The sequence below is a fragment of the Rhinolophus ferrumequinum genome, chromosome 3 (assembly GCF_004115265.2).
Source record: "Rhinolophus ferrumequinum isolate MPI-CBG mRhiFer1 chromosome 3, mRhiFer1_v1.p, whole genome shotgun sequence".
NCBI classification, from domain to species: Eukaryota; Metazoa; Chordata; class Mammalia; order Chiroptera; family Rhinolophidae; genus Rhinolophus; species Rhinolophus ferrumequinum.
The window spans coordinates 44,468,977-44,487,765 of NC_046286.1; the positions used below are offsets into that span (position 1 = coordinate 44,468,977).

Here is an 18,789-nt window from a genome sequence, read left to right on the forward strand (position 1 = left end):
ACATTATCTCACGTAGCTTCGGAGGGTCAGAAATCTGAGAACATCTTAGCTGGGTGGTTCTGAATCAAGATCTCTCATGAGATTGCAGCCAAGCTATCAGATGGGACTGCAGTCACTTTCAGGCTCAATTAGGGTGGAGAACCCACTTCTGAATTCACTTACGTGGTTGCTGGAAAGCCTCAGTTCCTCACTGGCTGTTGTACGGAGACAGGCTGGTTACCACATTGGCCTCTCCATAGACTGCTAGCAACAGGGAGAGAGAGAGATAGAGAGAGAGAGAGAGAGAGAGAGAGAGAGAGAGAGAGAGAGAGAGAGAGAGAACCCAAACCCAAAACAGCCACTGCTGGTGAGGATACAGAATAAGTGGAACTCTCACACATTATTCGTGGGAACACAAATGGTATTGTCACTTGAGAAAACAGTTTGGCAGTTTCTTACATCATTAAATGATCCAGAATTTCTCACCTAGCTATTTATCGAAGAGACATTAAAAGATATATCTATGCAAAGACCTGTGTATGAAAGTTTATACTAGCCTTAAGCATAAGAGCCAAAAACTAAAAATAATTCAGTTGTTCTTCGACAGGTGAATGTATATACTGTTAAGGAGAAAACCACAGACCCAAAATGGTGTCACTTGATACCAAAGCCCAGGATACCAAACCTAGATTTAATACCTGACTTAATTGATGTTTCAACCTCTCACAGAAACATAATCAACTAGTCTGGAATTTTCTGGTCAACACCAATCAGGTAATCTGTCATGTGGGCCCTCTCCATCTCCCCACCCCCAAAAGAAGGAAGAGGCAATCTGTGTGAAGAAAAACCTTGCTGTTCCCTTCCCCCCAAAAGAAGATGTCCTGGTCTAAAACTAACCCTTTCATTTCTTTTCTTAATAGCTACCTTACCCCATCCTTCTTCCTTTAAAAACCTTCCTCTTTGTACAACCCCTGGGATCACCATTCTAGCTGTTGGATGGGATGCTGCACAATTCACGAATCATTCAATAAAGCCAATTAAGTTTTAAAATTTACTTAGTTGAACTTTGTTCTTTAACAATACAAAGCATGGCACATCTATACAAAGGAATGCTATTTAGCAATAAAAAGAAGTGAACTACCGATATATCCAACAGGTGAATGAATTTCAAAATCATTATGCTAAATAAGGAAGACAGACAAAAAATGCTATACACAGTATGACTCCATTTATATCACATTAAGGAAAAGGAAAAACTATAGGGACAGAGGTCAGGTTAGTGGTTTAGGGATGGGATGAGGGGATTGACTCCAAAACTACACAAAAGAAATTTCTGTATCTTGAATATAGTGGTGGCGGTCACATAGTTGTACATTTTTATAAAGTCAATACTTAAACAATACATCTAGAAAGGATGAATTTTACTGTATGTAAAATAATAAAAATAAAGGTGGGAAGGGCATTCCAATCAGAGATAACAGCAAGACAAAAGATTTGGAAGCAAGACAGTAGGGTGCATGTAAGAAAGAGACTATAGCAGTTCAATATTACAAGGGCATAACATTCAAAGCAAGGCAAGGCAAGCAACGGAATCCTGATTGTTTCACTTGCATCTCTAACATTCACCTCAAACTCAACATAGTCAACACTAAAGCCTGCATCCTTTTCTCCTGGAAACATAGCATCTTGCCCGTTGATGTCATCTTCCTAGTCACTGAAACTCTAAAGCTAGAGTCGTTCTTGACTGCTCCCCTTATCTGTCCTACCCCATCCATGCAACTCTCCTGTAATTCCATGGTTTTGTGGTTTTGGTGATGCCATCAGTGATACAATGATAGCAGAAATGGTTTTCCATTTCTCTCACATACCCTTCTTCCTTATCCCACTACCCTCATATAGTTCAGACTTTTATTTCTTCTCACCAGGATTGGCATGTCAGCTCTGTAACTGGTCTTAGTGCATTTAGTCCCTCTCCCTTCTTGCCAGATGAGTCTTCTGAAAATACCAACCTCATCCCACCACTTCCAAACCAAAAATTGATCCAAGGTCTTTGTCAATGAAAAGACTCCCCTTTTCACTTGATCCCAATTCTATGTTTTAGGTGTATTCCTTAATACATGCAGGATGACAACATGCTTCAGAGCCACCATCCTGAGTCATTCATTCATTCCCCTCTGTGTGCATTTTCTTCAGGACAGATCTTACCGTACTCTCTGAGGCGCCCTCCCCTTTCCTCTCCACATATTTAAATCCTTCTCTTCCACCATGACCCAGCACAAGTCCTATCTCCTCACTCTCACCTCTCACTCTCAATAAGATTCTTCAAGTCATACTTTGTTCCTTCTCTGAACTCTGTAGCACTTACTGTTCCACCCCTTCGGGGTTTTAGTGGTCATATAAATAATGATAGGCTGCCTTTCTACAGCCCTTTAAAGACTTCAAAGCACCTCGTTATTCACCATCTGGCTTGAAGTCTTCTCAACGAATCAGTGAGACTACTCCTATTTCAAAGATAAAAAATTCTGAGGTTCTATAATGCACGGTGATTTGCCTCAGGTCATACAGCTAAGTAGAAGATTTTTAATACTGTACATTTTTTAAGTGGACAAATGAAGACAGAGCCAGAATATTGATTTAGCAATCAAGAGTAAGAAGCAAGACCATTTTTAATGAAGAAAAAACTATTTAAAGTCAGAAAAAGACTATATAAAGTCAGAATTGGACCATGATGACATTCATACAGGCTACACTTTCCGCGTGGCTTCCATGAGTCTGATAAAAGTCAGTAAAAAGCAAAATTCAATCTAAGCAGAAGCAAGAGTGGTTTCTAAAAGCTTAACACTGGGAAACTATACCTTCAGCAAGCACTTATTTCTGCTTTTGTGACTGTTGGAGCTGACTGTGTGGGGGAGTAAACTGCTGCCTAAAATGTGGAATTAAAATTAAAAAGCTCTGATGTATATTTTTAGAGAACAGAGACAATTAAAATTAAATGTAACTCAAAATCCAGTTAGTACAGTTGGCATTTAAATTGGCTGTTTAATTAGCAAAATTCTATATGATTAAAGTAGTCGCTTGAACATGACTTTCAAAGTAAAGCATTTTAATATGCTCCAGTTCTTAGAGGATCTGCATCTCTTGATCTTTGTGTTCCCCTCTGGAATTCACTCGTTCTGCAGTTTGAGTTCAGGAGCTCCTGGACTAATGCTTAAGAAAGGGGTTTATCAGAATGAAAACAGAAAGTGAATCTTATTTGACAATAAAATGTATCAGGCCTTGAAAGAGTGTTAGCTATCCTCAGTGTAGGAAGACGAATAGGGAGAAATCTTTTCCTTCATATAGAAGTGTTAGACCCCATCTCACATTCCATCTGAGTCATTGGGTGGGTGACTTCCTCTGAGGAAGCTGATGAATCAGAATTCTTGAGGTGGTGCTCCTGACCTAGAGCATTTTTTAAACAAAGGTCATGTTTTTTAAAACCCCTTATACAATCATAGGAAGGTCTTCGAGAAAGGATATCTAGGTCGTTCCACCTTTTTCATGTAGAATTAGACCAAAACCATGACCAGCAGTAAGAATCTAGACAGTTTTTAAGACTCCCCATGACAGAGATTAGCTAGATATGCACCACATACCTTCCCTCTTCCTGTGCCCCCAGGTATTTCCCAACTCGTTTGCACTTAGAAATGGAACCATCTGATCACTTCTTGTGAGTGATGTGTGAAGGGATGTGCTACTCCCCCATCGAGGCAGTTGAGAAGGATATAACTTCCCCGTGTGCTTTCTCTTTTTCCTTGAGTGCTACCTTGATGATGCCAGGGTACCTTTGAGGTGACATATTGAAGATGGCAGAGCGACAACATGGAAGAAGCCTGATCTTTACAGAACTCTGTACAGAAGACCCTCCCACACACGTGATGCACAGCCTCACACCTCCTCATCCCTGACTACTGACTGCATTGATCTTCAAGGTGAGCAAAAAGTAAATTGTTATTACAATAAGGCTCTGGGTTTGGGAGTTGTTTATTAGATCATTGAGTGTTGGCCTACCTGCTAACTGTACACTCCACCCAAAAGAATTTCTTGTGACTATAATCCACAATACAATATCTAAACAATGTTGTTTCATGTCCTTTTGTTCTTGTTGCTTATGCTAGAAGCCAATGAATGTTAAATTTTTGGGAGCCAAGGACTTTTTCAAATCTGATAAAAATTCATAACCCCTACCTCTAGGAAAGTAAACAAATGCACATATGCTCAAACTTTTGCCTAAAATTTCAAGACGTTTTCAGAACCCCAACAAGCTTATCCACAGACCCCAGGCAAGTTCCCCGCAATTGGTAATTTGTGTATTAGCAATGTAGAGAAGCCCTGACGTATTAAGTGTATATTATTTCCAAGCTTTCCAATTTTACTCATCATCCCCTTCATATGCTGTTGCCCACTCATGTTCATGTCTTTGATCTTTGGATTTAAAAAGTGCAGACAATCTAGGTCTTCAACATTGATTTTTCTCTCCCAAAGCAAATATGTCAGTGTAACAGTCACAGTGCCAAACATCAATTCTGCGACCATGTCTTTTGATTTCTGCATCGATTGTGAGCAGTCTCTGCGTCAGAACCATCAGCGATGTGATGGTCAATATTCCATGCCAGACGCTGTGCAATTGCTTTTGGAAATAGCATCTTAACTCCCTAGCATGACCCTTGAGACCTTTTCAATTTTGCCCTTGTCAAGCTCCCTAACCTCATTTCTCATCACTCCCCTTCACAAACTTTTTATTCTTATAATATCACAAGGCTCATGGTACACTGAATCTGCCAAGTTCTTTCATGACTCTGTGACTTTGCCTGGAATATCCTTTCCCTTAACTGCCCCAAAACTCTTATTCAGCCCAAGCATCACCTTTCTGGTAATCATCCCTGGCCTGAACACTCCTGAGGAAAGCATCCCAAGAGTGCTCTCACGATGTTGTCCAGTGCCCCTGCCACAGTACTCGTCACGCACAGTGAGGATTTACTGATCCTTTGGAGTAAAGACTGTCTTTTATTGTACATTCTTTACATAGCATAGTACCTGACACACATTAAAAAGCATGCCACCTTCTCAAGGCAGGTAATTAGGAATATATGAAGAAAAACAACCAAATGTAATACAGCATGTTTTAAAGACACCAGTAGAAGAATGCTCAGAATACGATGGGAACGCATAGGATGGAGCAATTAGTTCTAGAAAAGTAGAAGATGACAGAGAAGAAGAAATGGAGTGAAGGAGACATCCAGGAAAGGTTTCTCTGGAGAAGGGACTTGTGAGTTGGGTTTTAAGAATTGAGTTAGAGCTAGCCAGAGAGGCATGATGAAGGATTTGTCCAGCAACCCCTTAGGGAAAAAAGCTCTACCTCTTTATTGTATAATTTGACTAACAGAAGTCTCAGATCTTTTCTAGGCTTTCGTGGCTGAGAGACTGGCTCTCAGTCACCTCACTTTTGCCAGCTCCACTCTCCCCAGGGCTTGATCTTGAGTATCTTCCTGGTTTATCTGAATCACTGACCCCCCTGGCCCAGGAGGTGTGTCTTGTCTGTGAACTTATCAGACATATGCAGATTTTATTTCCATGACCTTGGCTTGGAGTAAATGGAAGAAGTTGTCCCACCTGAAGTAAGTAGCAAGAGCTTGACTGAATGCTAAGTGTACTAGTTAGGTCTTCTTTAGTTGTCAAATTAGCTCAGGTAAAAGGTGGACATTTTTGGAGACTATGATGTTTCATGAGGTAAAAGTACACCTGGGCTTCAGCCTCTCTATTTTCCATTTTAGTCTCTCTCTTCCAGGGAATTCCATTTTTTCTTTTTTTCATTTATACTAGCTTCTTCCATACCTCAAGAAATGTGCCTGATGATAGATCCTAATTTCATATGTCAGAGCTTCCATCACCATGGAGGATTTTTCTCAAGATCCCGGGTAAAAAAATCTGGACTCTGGCTTAATTTAGATCTGATTCTTACCCCTGGATCAATTTTGATGGGGTTGCCTCCTCCCCAAAGATGTCCACATCCTAATTCCAGAACCTGTGAATATGTTACTATACATGGTAAAAGGGACTTTGCAGATGTGATTAAATTAAGGATCTTGGAAAAGAACGATTATCCTGAATTATGTGGGTGGGGCCCAATATAATCACAAGGGTTCTTGTGACAGGGAGGCAAGAGGATGGAGAGAGAGAGATGTAAGGTTAGAAGCAGAGGCCAGAGAGGAGAGAAGATGCTACGCTGCTGACTTTGAAGATGGAGAAAGGGGCCATAAACAAAGAAATGTAAGCAGGCTCTAGAAGCTAGAAAAGACAAGAAAATGCATTTTCCCCAAGAGCCTCCAGAATGAATATAGGCCTGCCTTTACCAATTTTATCCCAATGAGATTGATTTTGGATTTTAGACTTCCAGAACTATAAGATAATAAATTTGTGGTGTTGTAAGCCGGTGAGTTTGTGGTGATAGAGAAACTGACCTAAGATAGTTCCCTGCCACATGGAACTGACCTAAAATGGTGGCCTGAGCGGAGAGAGAGAAGTCCCCAGCCTAAGCCCCAGCCCACTTCCGCATAGTCCCCTCCAAGCCACACCACGAGCCAATCACCAGAGGACACCTACCCCTTCCCCGACTCAAGGAAGTCCCCAACTCATAAAAACCTGCTCAAAACCTTGCTAGGGGCTCAGTATTTTGGGAAAGATCCTGCTGAGCCCGCCAGCGTAATAAAGCTGACTCTCCTAACTCTCTGAGTGCTGCTTGGGTTCTTTCCAGTCCTTGTATCCGTAACAGTGGCACTATGTTACAGCAGCAATAGAAAACTAATATACCAATCAAATGTGACCAAGGAACTGGCAAAGATGTATCCAGCTTGAATCGGATTCAACCTCAGATTGATTTCCTATGATCAATACCACCCATGGTTTCTAGGCTACATTAGAGGATCAACAGTTGTGGAGTTGTTATTTTGTTTAAGCTGTTAAACTCCATTGAGTATCTTCAAAATCTAAGATTTCTTTACTGTAATATGACCAGTTGGTAAATTAAAGGTAAGGATTCTAATATGTTGACTTTCTGGGTAACATACAAATTCTAAAAAGAACTAAAGTTTATAATATATTATATAACAATATAACATTATAAGCTGTAACTCACTAGTCAATAATTTTCATTGAATATCTCCTATGTACCAGACATTGTTCACCCGGACATTGGTTATAAATAAAATTTATGTGTGAACAAAATATATATGATCCCTGCCTTCACAGTGCTTATGGTTGAATAGGGGCAATAAATACTAAACCAACACAAATAAATACATAATTATAAATTGTAATAATTTCCTGAAGAAAAAGAAGAGACAAAATATGAAACAAAATTTAGAGAGAACAAACTTAGCTGGGAAACACATTAGAAAACTTTGAGTTTTTAATGACTTCATATTTCAAGGGGGAAAAAAATCCATCAGAAATAAAGATGAATTAGCCACACTTACTTCTTTTATCCTTAGATTTAACACTTACATTTTCCTAATAAAGGCCCAATCTGAATTGTAGACATATAGCTTCTCTTTTATGCTCTTCTATTATTATTTTAAATAGCTCCATGAAGGATTGGTGGGGAGTTCCTGTAGAGCCTTATCGTAAACTTTCCTGTGAGCCAGTCTTTAAGATAAGGACATCTTTATCTAAAAGGAAAAATTCTTTCTACATGTATTTAAGCATGGAATCTGGGTGTGCTGAAAGATAGCAAGTAAGGTAACTCTAGAAAAAAGCTTTGGCTGGATTTTCATCTTGGATATAGTTACAAATAATGTGTTTATTTCCTCCCTGCTTTCTTGCAAATTGAATATTTGGGCTAGGATAAAGTGATCTTCCCCATTTTTTCATTCTTTTACATAGTTTACCCAGAAGCCATTTATGCTTGGGACTGGATGGTAAAAGTTAAGGACTTGGAAAGGGAAAAAGCATCAAGAATCTTTCTGATGCTGTGGGTGGCTCCTTGCTCTACAATGACTTCTAAAATTCAGCGCTGCTGCTTTAAAGGCCAGGCTGGCTGCTCCTCTCAGCTCCTATTAAGGGACTACTGATCACACACACACTGCTCTCTCAGCAAACTGACTCTCCCCGCAAGCAGTTTGATAAACACTGCAGGAGCCAAAAACGCCACAATTAATAAGACATCCGAAATAAATTAGAAGGTGCTATTGACTTCTTATTCCCTATACATGGTTTAATCTCCTTAATTCTCTTTTTAAAAAATCTCTCTCTCTCTCACACACACACACACACACACACACACACACACACCCATCTTGGATTACAACAGGATCAGAGTTTAACTACCGTGTTTCCCCAAAACTAAGACCTAACTGGAAAATAAGCCCTAGCATGATTTTTCAGAATGACATCCCCTGTGCATAAGCCCCAATGTGTCTTTTGGAGCAAAAATTAATATAAGACCTGGTCTCATTTACTGGGAAACACGGTATCAGATCCCATGTTTTAATAAGGTCAAGTTCTGGAGCCAAGTGATTCAAGGTAAGAATTTGTGGGTTAAACTGTGGAATCTCAGATCTTGATTGATGAAAAACCATCATCATTATCATTACAGTTATAAATGATTTCTAAGGTCCAGAGCCCAGACTAAACAGTTGATATACTACATTATATTAGCAAATTATTTCCCATAACAACCCTGAAAGACAGGAACTTTTATCTCTATTTTACAAATGAGTGAAAAGACACTTCGAAAAATAGAAAGCAGTAGGGCCAACATTTAAGCCCAAACCCTAACTTTCCATATCGCAGGACACTCTCTGACTGCTTGTCAGTATTGTTTTCATCTCTGTATACTGACTTTAAAATTTCAACCTAAATAAATAAAAGAATAGTACAAGATTTTCTGACTCTAAAATTGTTAGACCTTAAGTACTGTTTTGAATGCATGCTAATTCATTTATCTTCATTAACTGAACACATATAAACCTGTCAGTTTAGATCCCAGCAATACTTTAATCCCATTTTTCAAAAGACAGTTCTTTGACGTACAAATTTACTGTATCTTCCATCCAATGGGTATACCAGTTCCATGTTTTTTAAATTAATGCTGGCTTTCTCAAACTAATGTTCATCACAAAGAGCAGGCATTCTTTAGAGAAAGCCATTTCTCTATTAACACGATTAAACTCCCCTATTAGCATGTTGAGATATACTAGGTTATACTGTGGCATAACCTGAAATATACTATTAGGTTGGTGCAAAAGTAATTGCAGTTTAAAAGGTTAAAAAATAATTGCAAAAACCTCAATTACTTTTGCAACAACCTAATAACCTATGGTAAAAATTAATCCTTAATTTTCAGTTGCTTAATGTAATGAAGATTTATTTCTTCCTCATAACCCATGTCCACCACAAGTCAGCAAAACTCTGCTCCACTTGGAGACCCAGGCTGACCAAGGCCCCACCCACTTGTGATGCTCCATATGGAACACATAGTTCCCTTGATCAGGAAAAAAGAGAAACTGGAGAGTTATACATAGGCTTTTTACTGCCTTAGTCTGAAGATTGCTTTTGCTCCCATTTCATTGGCCAAAACTAGTCACATGGGCTCACAAACTACAAAGAGTCTGAGAAATGAAAGAGATCAAAAAGAGCATTTAGTGAGCATTACTGTCTCTGCCACAAATAATACTTTTCTTGTTTTTATTCATCTTTCTTGTCCGTTGAAAGCAAAATGAATTATTTGTCAAGCTGCATGAACTCAAATGGAAACCCTTTTTAAATTTGGTTTTGTTATGTTCATTTAAAATCTGTATATATTTGAACTAGCTTGAGAATTAGGCTCCGAAAAAAAAGGAGTGGTTCCTTGAGGTGTCAGCTAACAATGTCCATTGAGGAAAAATAGATATCTTCAACGCCCCTTTCCCCTTTTATATTTTTACTCTTGTGACTTGATACCACTTTTCCATAATCTGAATGTATGACCCCACTATAGAGAGAAGAAAGATAAGCACTCCCTTATGTACAGATGACATGTCTTTATTCAAACACTCCAAGATTGTCTTTAACAGAGAATCATCTTCCTATCACATTACTCCCCCCAAATGGCTAGAGACAAGAATTCTAGAATTAAAGTCATTATTTTCATTCAATATCACCCAACATTAAATGAGTTTATAATTTAAAACTCCATAAATCCATTTATTAATGTTTTACAATCAGTTAACTTAATATGTTCACCAGGAAATTATATTTCTTTAAAGTATACATCCTCTGGGTCCTTTACTGAAATAGTTTTATGGCCAAAGGAAATGTTCTGTTAAAGCTGCTCTAAAGTTTTTCCAGGATGAAACAATTGTGTACATGATCAGGGTGAAGAACTTTGACCTTCTGAGAGCTCATTTGTCTGTGTTTCAGAGCTCACCAAATATTGCTTCTTGGGAAGACTTGTGCCCTGCCTAAACATGCTGCCATAGCCATTTCTGTGCAGAGGTGAGGCAGCTGCTTTATTACTTCCCTAAATAGTGATCCCAGCCAGTTTACTGTTAAAAGCTAAGGCTTGTGGCTCCGCACATCAAATAATTGCTGCTTTCCAGACAATGTGGAGCTATATAACCTCCGACCTACCACAAATCCATCCCTATCAAAACTTCTAGAGAGAAAAGAAATACATACGAATGATTATCCAGGGAATGTACAGGCCATCCCTTTCTCTCACCACTCAACGTGTAATCTGTAGACCAAAAGCATCTGCATCACCTGAGAGCTTTTTAGATTTGCAGAAACTGAGGCCCTAACTCAGACCTAGTAAATCAGTCTTCATTTTAACAAGATTCACATGCAGTAAAGAAGCACTACTCTAAACCACATTCCTTACTGTGGGTCCATGGACCCCCTGGATAGCCCTCAGGAAGACTGTGAATCCCTTGAAATTGTATCTAGTGTTGTGCATGTATGTTTGTGTATTTTCTGAGGATTGCATGACCATTATCAGATTTTCAAAAGGATTTGCTTCAAACATACTCACATAAAGTTAAGACCCCTAGCTGTAGATATTCTAAAATATTTCTTTGGTCTTAACCAAAGAATCAGGGAAGTTTACAATCTCTATTAGTTATCTATTGCTGCATAGCAAATTACTCCCAAATTTAGTCATTTGAAATAATAAGCATCTATTATCTCACAGTGTCTGTGAGTCAGGAACCTGGAATGGCTCAACTGGGTGCTTTTGGCTCAGAGTCTCTCATGAGGATGCAGTCAAGCTGTGAGCCACGGCTGCTGTGAGCCAGGGCTGCAGTCATCTGAAGGCTCAATTGGGGCTGAAGAATCTACTTCCAAGCTCCCTGACGTAGGAGTTGGCAGGAGGCTTCAGTTCCTTCCTGCCTGTTGGCTGGAGACCTGTCCCTCACTTAAGTGGGTCTATCCATAACCTGCCTGACTGTCCTTCAACATGGCAGCTGGCTTCCCTCAGCGAGTGACAGAGAAAGTCACGCTACCTTTTATGGCCTATCTCTGAGTCACACACTATCACCTAGCCTTATTCTATTCTATCTCACATAATGCATAGTCGAATATTTGGCACATGGTTAAGTACTTAGTAAGTGTAACTATTGCACGGAAGGCCATTATAAGGAGCAATCCTACCAAAATTGCTATTATATAAACTGTTAGGATATGGAGGACATTGTCCACTATGCTCCCCAGAAGTCTCATCACGAAAAGCTATGGGAGGATTTCTATTTGATTTCAGTGAAAGGAATAGATGACCCATCTCATGTTCGTTGTGAGTTAGATGATTGTGTCCTTCCTGTGTTGACTGCTAGAAAACACATTATCACATTCATGATCTGACCTTCACAAGGGAATGGAGACTCTCTCAACAAGTATTCTGTGCTCTAATCCTGCTCTTAGCTTTACATTACTTTCCCTTATGTTCCCTTTCCTCTGATGTTCCATCAACTCTGGTAACAATATTTAATTTTGTCTTATTAGATGTGGTTTTGTAAGTTGTTAAAGACTTTTTGAAGCTATCCAAGATATAAAATAATCTTTTAAAGTTCACTAATAAGAAAGTATCCATTAGTTATAGGATATTTGACCTAACACATTCTCTTCATAATATGGCATCTAAACACTTTTTCCAATGGTCACTTACTGAGGAAAGTTATGGAAATTCTCCCCCCCACCCCAACATGCATAAACACACAAAAAATTTAGTAAATTTTGGGGGACTTATGCACCTCTTTGGGGCGTTATGAGACCCAATTTCCAACATGGGGGGGTGGGCTACTAACAAATAATTCAGACACCAGCAGGGTGTCCAAGAATTCAATTCAATTCTGACACTATCTACCCAGAGATAGCATCAGATTCCACAGGATTCAGATTAAGGGTTCAGTCCTACAAGACTGCCCCCCGCACACGAACACTTCAGACACTAGTCACAAGCCTAAGCTGGTATCTATGTTTCTGACCAATCAGCTACAGATTAAAGGTTCCCACGATACCCACCTCAGGATTAATTAATTTGCTAGAGCAGATCACAGAATTCAGAGAAATAAAATGTTTTACTTACTAGGTTAGCAGTTTACAGTCGACCCTTGAACAAAACAAGTTTGAACTGCACAGGTCCACTTACACACAAACTTTTTTCAACAAATACAGTTAGCCCTTCATGTTCACAGGTTTCCAAACTGAGGATCCAACCAACCACAGATCAAAAACAGTATTTTTGCATTCACAGTCACTGTGTCCTAAGTGCAGATCAAAAATAGGGTTTTCGATTCATGTTGGTTGAACCCGTGGATGTGAAAATCCTACTGTGGAGTCAAAAGTTATACTATTTTTGTCCATCATAGGACAGCAAGAGTCTCTTCTCCACTCGGGGACTCAGGCTGATCAAGGCACCACTAACTTGTAGATGCTCCCTGTGGAACACATAGCTTCCATATGAGGTCTGACAATTAAGTTCACAAACTCATCCTAGAAAAAGTGCTGCATACCTCATTGCTGACTATCATTACTGTCACCTTCCAAGTATTCTGCTTGGAAAGCTATGCACTGATGCCAGCAGCTAGTCCACCCTTCAAAGCAATTTTGGAACTCTTTCTGGAATGGCCATCAGAGCTTTTGTCGTATTATTCTTGATGTCCTGAATGTCATCCAAAAGGTCTTCCTTTCAATATTTCCTTTATCTTTGGGTAAAGAAGTCATTGGGGGCCAGATAAGGTGAGTAGGGAGGGTGTTCCGATACAGTTATTTGTTTACTGGCTAAAAACTCCCTCACAGACAGTGCCGTGTGAGCTAGTGCATTGTCGTGATGCAAGAGCCATGAATTGTTGGAGAAAAGTTCAAGTCGTCTACCTTTTTCACTCAGCCTTTTCAGCACTTTCAAATAGTAAATTTGGTTAACTGTTTGTCCAGTTGGTACAAATTCGTAATGAATAATCCCTCTGATATCAAAAAGGTTTAGCTTCCATGCCCTCTCCAGTCACGCCACTCCCCCAGTACCTTTCTGTGTTCACCAACCTGGAAGTTACCCAAACCCTGTCCTTTGGGGGTTTTATGGAGGCTTCATTACCTAGGCATGATTGATTAAATCATTGACCACTGGTGATTGAACTCCATCTCTAGTCCCTCTGCCTCTCTGGAGGCAGGCGTGAGGTGGGGTGGGACTGACAGTCTCAACACTCTAACCACCTGGTTGGCTCCCCTGGCAACCAGCCCCGATCCTTACTTGCTTTCTAAAAGTCACCTCATTAACATAAACAAAAGACACCTCTATCACTCCATACATCAAAAATTCCAAGGGTTTTGGGGGCTGTGAGCCAGGACTGTGAAGGTAGACCAAATACCAGGGGTGCCAAAAAAATGTATACAAGTGGACACTTTGGTCAACGTTGCTCAAGCAGTAGTTTGCCATAATCAGAAGTATCTGGATGCTGATGGTAACCAATTTGAGCACCTCTTATAATGGCAGAAGTCAAACGTGACTTGTATTCATCTCTCATTATTGGTATATATTGAGTATTACAAGTTTTACATTTTTTTCCTTTCTTAAAATGTGTATATTTTTGGCACCCTCTGTATATTTCTTATAAATCATAATAATACAGCACCATACTAGAGCCCATACACAAGCCCCAGGTTGAGAACCATTCTCTGTGGGGTCTCCCTGAAATTTAATTCAAAGAATTCATCTTCTCTAAACTTGCTATAACCAAAGCGCAGTCTCCAAATTGGGCCTACATGCCCCTGGGGGTTTTATAGGTCTTTTCAAGAAATAAGATGGCATTTAGAACCATTAATTTCCAAATCCTCAATTTCCATACACATTCTTTTCTAAACTTGATCTGCTTGAGAACATGCCACAATCAAGATATCATGCCTGTTCTCCTTTCCTACCTCCCCTCTCCTTTCTTAATTGCATTTTCCCACATTACAAAATAAAGACATGCCTCTTATGCATTCCCAAATTTACCATGTTATATTTCCGTGAGAGTAAAAACTACAGAGTGAAAATACAGGGAGAATTCAAAATATGTGTTGATGAAGCCATCTTTAATCAAGATACCATAAACCCCTCAATAGATCTTAACACTTTTCTCTGTCTTAAATCTTTGTCTGTTAAGAGTAAAGCAAGGTGTTAGATATCTCTGCTAGGATGTTTTAATTTCAGATTTATAGTAAAGTAGGGCAACAGAAGTCATGGTAATTTTTCCTCAACAATTTCTTCCCTTCCATTTTTTACATATTATCACAAAATTCATTGCCCCTGAAAATAGATTCTTCTGAGAACAAAAAAAAAAGAGCCTCATTAAGACAGAATAGCAGTCTCTTATTTCACTTGGTAACAAACTCCTGACAAAGTTGCATGACTTCTCTAAATATTTACCTTAACATAATAATTAGGAAGGAAAATGATAATTGGTGGGATGCATGCTAACTCATATATTTGATTTAAAAATAAAATCGTATTTCTTCTGATGAACTGTAAGTGTGATTTGGCTCATTGGTTTGACCAAAAAACTTGTTTGGCCAATTCTCTTATATGTTGAATATTTTCAATAGATTGAATGAACTAAATATAAAGCCCCAAGAATTTAAAAAATATATAAGTAAATCACATATAAGATAAAATATTACATTTGCAAAGGTGAATTGACAGTAAGTTTTCAATGTTCCCAACACTTTTTGAGTATATCAACATACCTCTAAGTCAGGGATGTCAAAACTGCGGCCTGCGGGCCAACTGCAGTCCGCAATCCATTGTTAATTGGCTCGCAGCAAATTCCAAAAATATATTTAGTTTACTTAAATAAACCAGGTGAGGCAATACGTACTTCACCTCGAGTGAGTGGCCCGGCTGTTTGTGTATTTTACTGCATATGACCCTTGGTGAAAAACGTTGAAAAAAAGTTGGACACCCCTGCTCTAAGTGAATAAGTAAGATTAACTAATACTCATTTGATAACTCTTAGTAAAGTTCTCTTTGGGAGATTTGCCAGAAATAAAGGACTCTAATGACTGAGTAACAAATGCTGTGTACGTTAGGTGGTTTCTAATTCTGTACTTTCTACAACATTGAAGAAGAACCTAATCGAGTTGTCAGCTACAATATTTTTAGCACATAACTTGAAAGATGTTTTAAAAATTGAGTAATATTGCCACAATAAAACTTCTTCCATTCCCATTAGTTATAAGAATAAAGATTTCTCAGAGTTTACATCATTAAAATTTTTAAAAAGAAAAGAATAATTGATGATGAAAATTTCATCTTCTTCTAGTCATAAGTAATGGTAAGTAATAGTTATCCATAGATACACGTAAAATGTGAGAGTTGCTACATCAGAGGATGGCCTCGAAAAGTAAACTCACACAAAAAGGACTTAGGCTGTGAGTGGCACAAAATGAATGGCAATACACACAAACTATTATTATGATGTGAAAATGTATGACAGAGACCTTATCCTAGACAGGAATCGGGAGTGCCTGTAGGAGGAGCTCTCTAATGGTACAATTGGCTTTTCTAAAGATAACATCCTAAAAATTATCTTTTTAGCTTCTTCACCCAAATGTTAAAGCCTTTCTTCTTTTTGCCTTAGTCTCTTCACCTTAAAGTGTGGCCTTTTACTGTTGCCCCCAAGACTTCACTGTGGGCCTGAAGGAGGTCCCTGGTTTGCCCCTTTAGAGGCATCTCGGTGTCCTTTTTTCTAACAGATATAGCAGGCTGCTATAACATTCAGACATTTTTCATCTTTGTTTCTGTAGCTCAAGTTTTCTAAAATCCTGTTATCCTAATCTGCCATCAATACTTTCGTCATTGTCCTCTTTTCTGTTTCCAGTTCTCTCTCTTTCCTTAAGTGCCCCCAAATAATCATTCACCTCTTATGGAAATAAAATTTTTATGTTTACCAAAATACATACAGAAATAAAATTAAGTATACTAGAATTTCATATAAAGGGATCTTGCCCTTAGGGAAGAAATGTTGGCCTTACAAGTTTTTAAATATAATTTCTAGCCCTATTTTCATGCAGACAGTGCCATATTCCGTATATGCAACACAGTAAATAATTTATGGGATAATGTGATTTTCCCCCAAAAGATGAGACTGATAATTCATGTTCCTGGCTTATGAATGGCTTAAGTAACTCAAGCAGTTTCTCTCTTATACATGCCCTCTTTCCTAATTCAAGCCTTTAACCAATCTGGAATTAATTTATTCATTTTGTCTGATCATCCTGAAGGTTCTGGGCACCACGCTTTCCAAGAAGGTATTGCTACAGAGTCTAGCATTAGCTGTGGTAGATGCTTCAAATCATAAGCAGTCGATTTCTTTCTTAGGTTTATACTTGTTCAACCAGAGGTACACATTGAGCAAAAAATCTTGAGTCTGTATATGTGACAGTAATTAGGGGTATAGGATTGTTTTTCCACAAAACTCTCAGAGAAAGTTTGTGATCTGTACAAATTGTGAAAATATGTTCCTGACAGAGGAAGATGTGACTTCCTAATCCCTGAGGTAATAATGTTAAGGGCTTCTCTGTCATTTGGGCATTTGTGCACAGTTCTATGGTCTAAGTGATACTCTCTTAAGTAACAATTGTGTCTCTTTGCCACTGGCATTTTATGATTAGACCCAGCTCCAGTACCGACATGATGATTTATAAGTGGTAAGAAGCAGTAGTTTGTGTTCATCATAATGCATTCCTGTAGACTAAAAGTCAATAACCACTTGACATTCAGAAAACATCCTTATGCTGGCAAGTGCAATGCTTCTCAGTTTGCTCAGGCAGCCATAACAAAATATCATAAACTCTGAGGCTTAAAGAACAGAAATTTTTTTCTCACAGTTCTGGAGGCTGGAAGTCGGAGATCAGGGTGCCAGCATGGTCAGGTTCTGGTGAGGATCCTCTTCCTGCCTTGCAGATGGCTGCCCTCTGGCTGCGTCCTCACATGGTAGAGAGAAAGAGAAGGCAAACTCAGGCATCTCTTCTTAAAGGTGCATGAAACCCATGGTGAGGGCCCCACCCTGATGACCTCCTCTAAATCTGATTACCTCCCAAGGGCTCCATCTCTAAATATACCATAACATGGGGGTTATTAATTTGGGGGGACAAAATTCAGTCCATAGCAGCTTCATAACACCTTTTCTGAGTAAGCAGTGAAGTAGCAGAGATTAAGCTTTGTGGGAAAAACACCTGGAAGGAGTGACAAAACAATAGACGTATAGATGCAAGAGTTTTATCATGAACTACACACACACACACACACACACACACACACACACACACACACACGCATACACATACACAATGTCACAACATGACATCTGAGGAATTACCCCAAACTGCAGGGCTTGGTCTTTAACATAAGCAATGTACTTTACAGTTCGTTGATTAGATTAGGGAAATTTACATTTCAGAATAAGTTATTGTATATTTTTGACAATTTCACCTGGAGACCAGCCAGAGAAACACAAATATGGAGCAGTAATCCTCTTCTGGCCCTTTTGCCTGGTAAAGTGAAGTCACCTCGTGTATCTATATCCACAACTGAGCCTTCACAAAGAGCACTGGTTTGCCCATGATTGGACTGAACTAGTTAAGGTGAAAAGGAATTGTCATTTGTTGTCGCTTATTAATTTTTTTCAGTTTCCATAAATCCATGCTTCAGTGATTGGGTTTAACCTAGAGGGGATTCCAGGAATAACCGGTATGTCACCACCTCCCATCCAAGACCTATCTCCTCCATGAATTTTATTTTTCCTTTCTGGCTCTTAAAACATGCATTGTATGGGCTGCATAATAACTTTCTCAAGAGTTCTCTAAGGTGGTCACATATAACATTCAATTAATATTTGATTGATTCATTGATATTCTTTATAAATAGCTCTAGTCCATTAATTATGTATCTGTTATGCACAGTTTTTCAAAAGAGAGCGAAGTAACAGAAAAAAGCAAGTTGTATGCAATTGGACTTCTTCCTGAAAGCCTCACCATTGTTTATGACACCCAAAGCATCTCAGCAGATCTACAGGACCACGTGGCAGGAAGCAGGACACAAGACACACCCACACTGGGATGCCCAAAATTATCTGGAGAGTCTGTCACCATCATCCCTCTCCCAAACCAGAGTTTTGCTTGGAGAGGTGCAGACCTCCTTTTAAGGGACCACTCACCAATATCTAACTCTTATTTTCTTTCCATTGTTCTCTTCCTTTTCCAGTGAAGGATGAGGGGTTTTGTTTTGTTTTGTTTTTTAATTTGCTCTTAGGTAGGAACAAAGGG

The 18,789-nt window shown here is 39.0% G+C and overlaps 1 protein-coding gene across 1 annotated transcript in view; it reads right to left on the bottom strand.

Moving 5' to 3' along the window:
• Positions 1 to 17,447, bottom strand: part of CGA (glycoprotein hormones, alpha polypeptide) — a 38,868-nt gene extending 21,421 nt beyond the window's left edge. The window contains exon 1 of the mRNA XM_033102897.1: positions 17,351 to 17,447. The gene's annotated coding sequence lies outside the window, so the exon portion shown is untranslated. The remainder of the gene's footprint in view (positions 1 to 17,350) is intronic.
• Between the last annotated feature and the right edge of the window lie 1,342 nt (positions 17,448 to 18,789).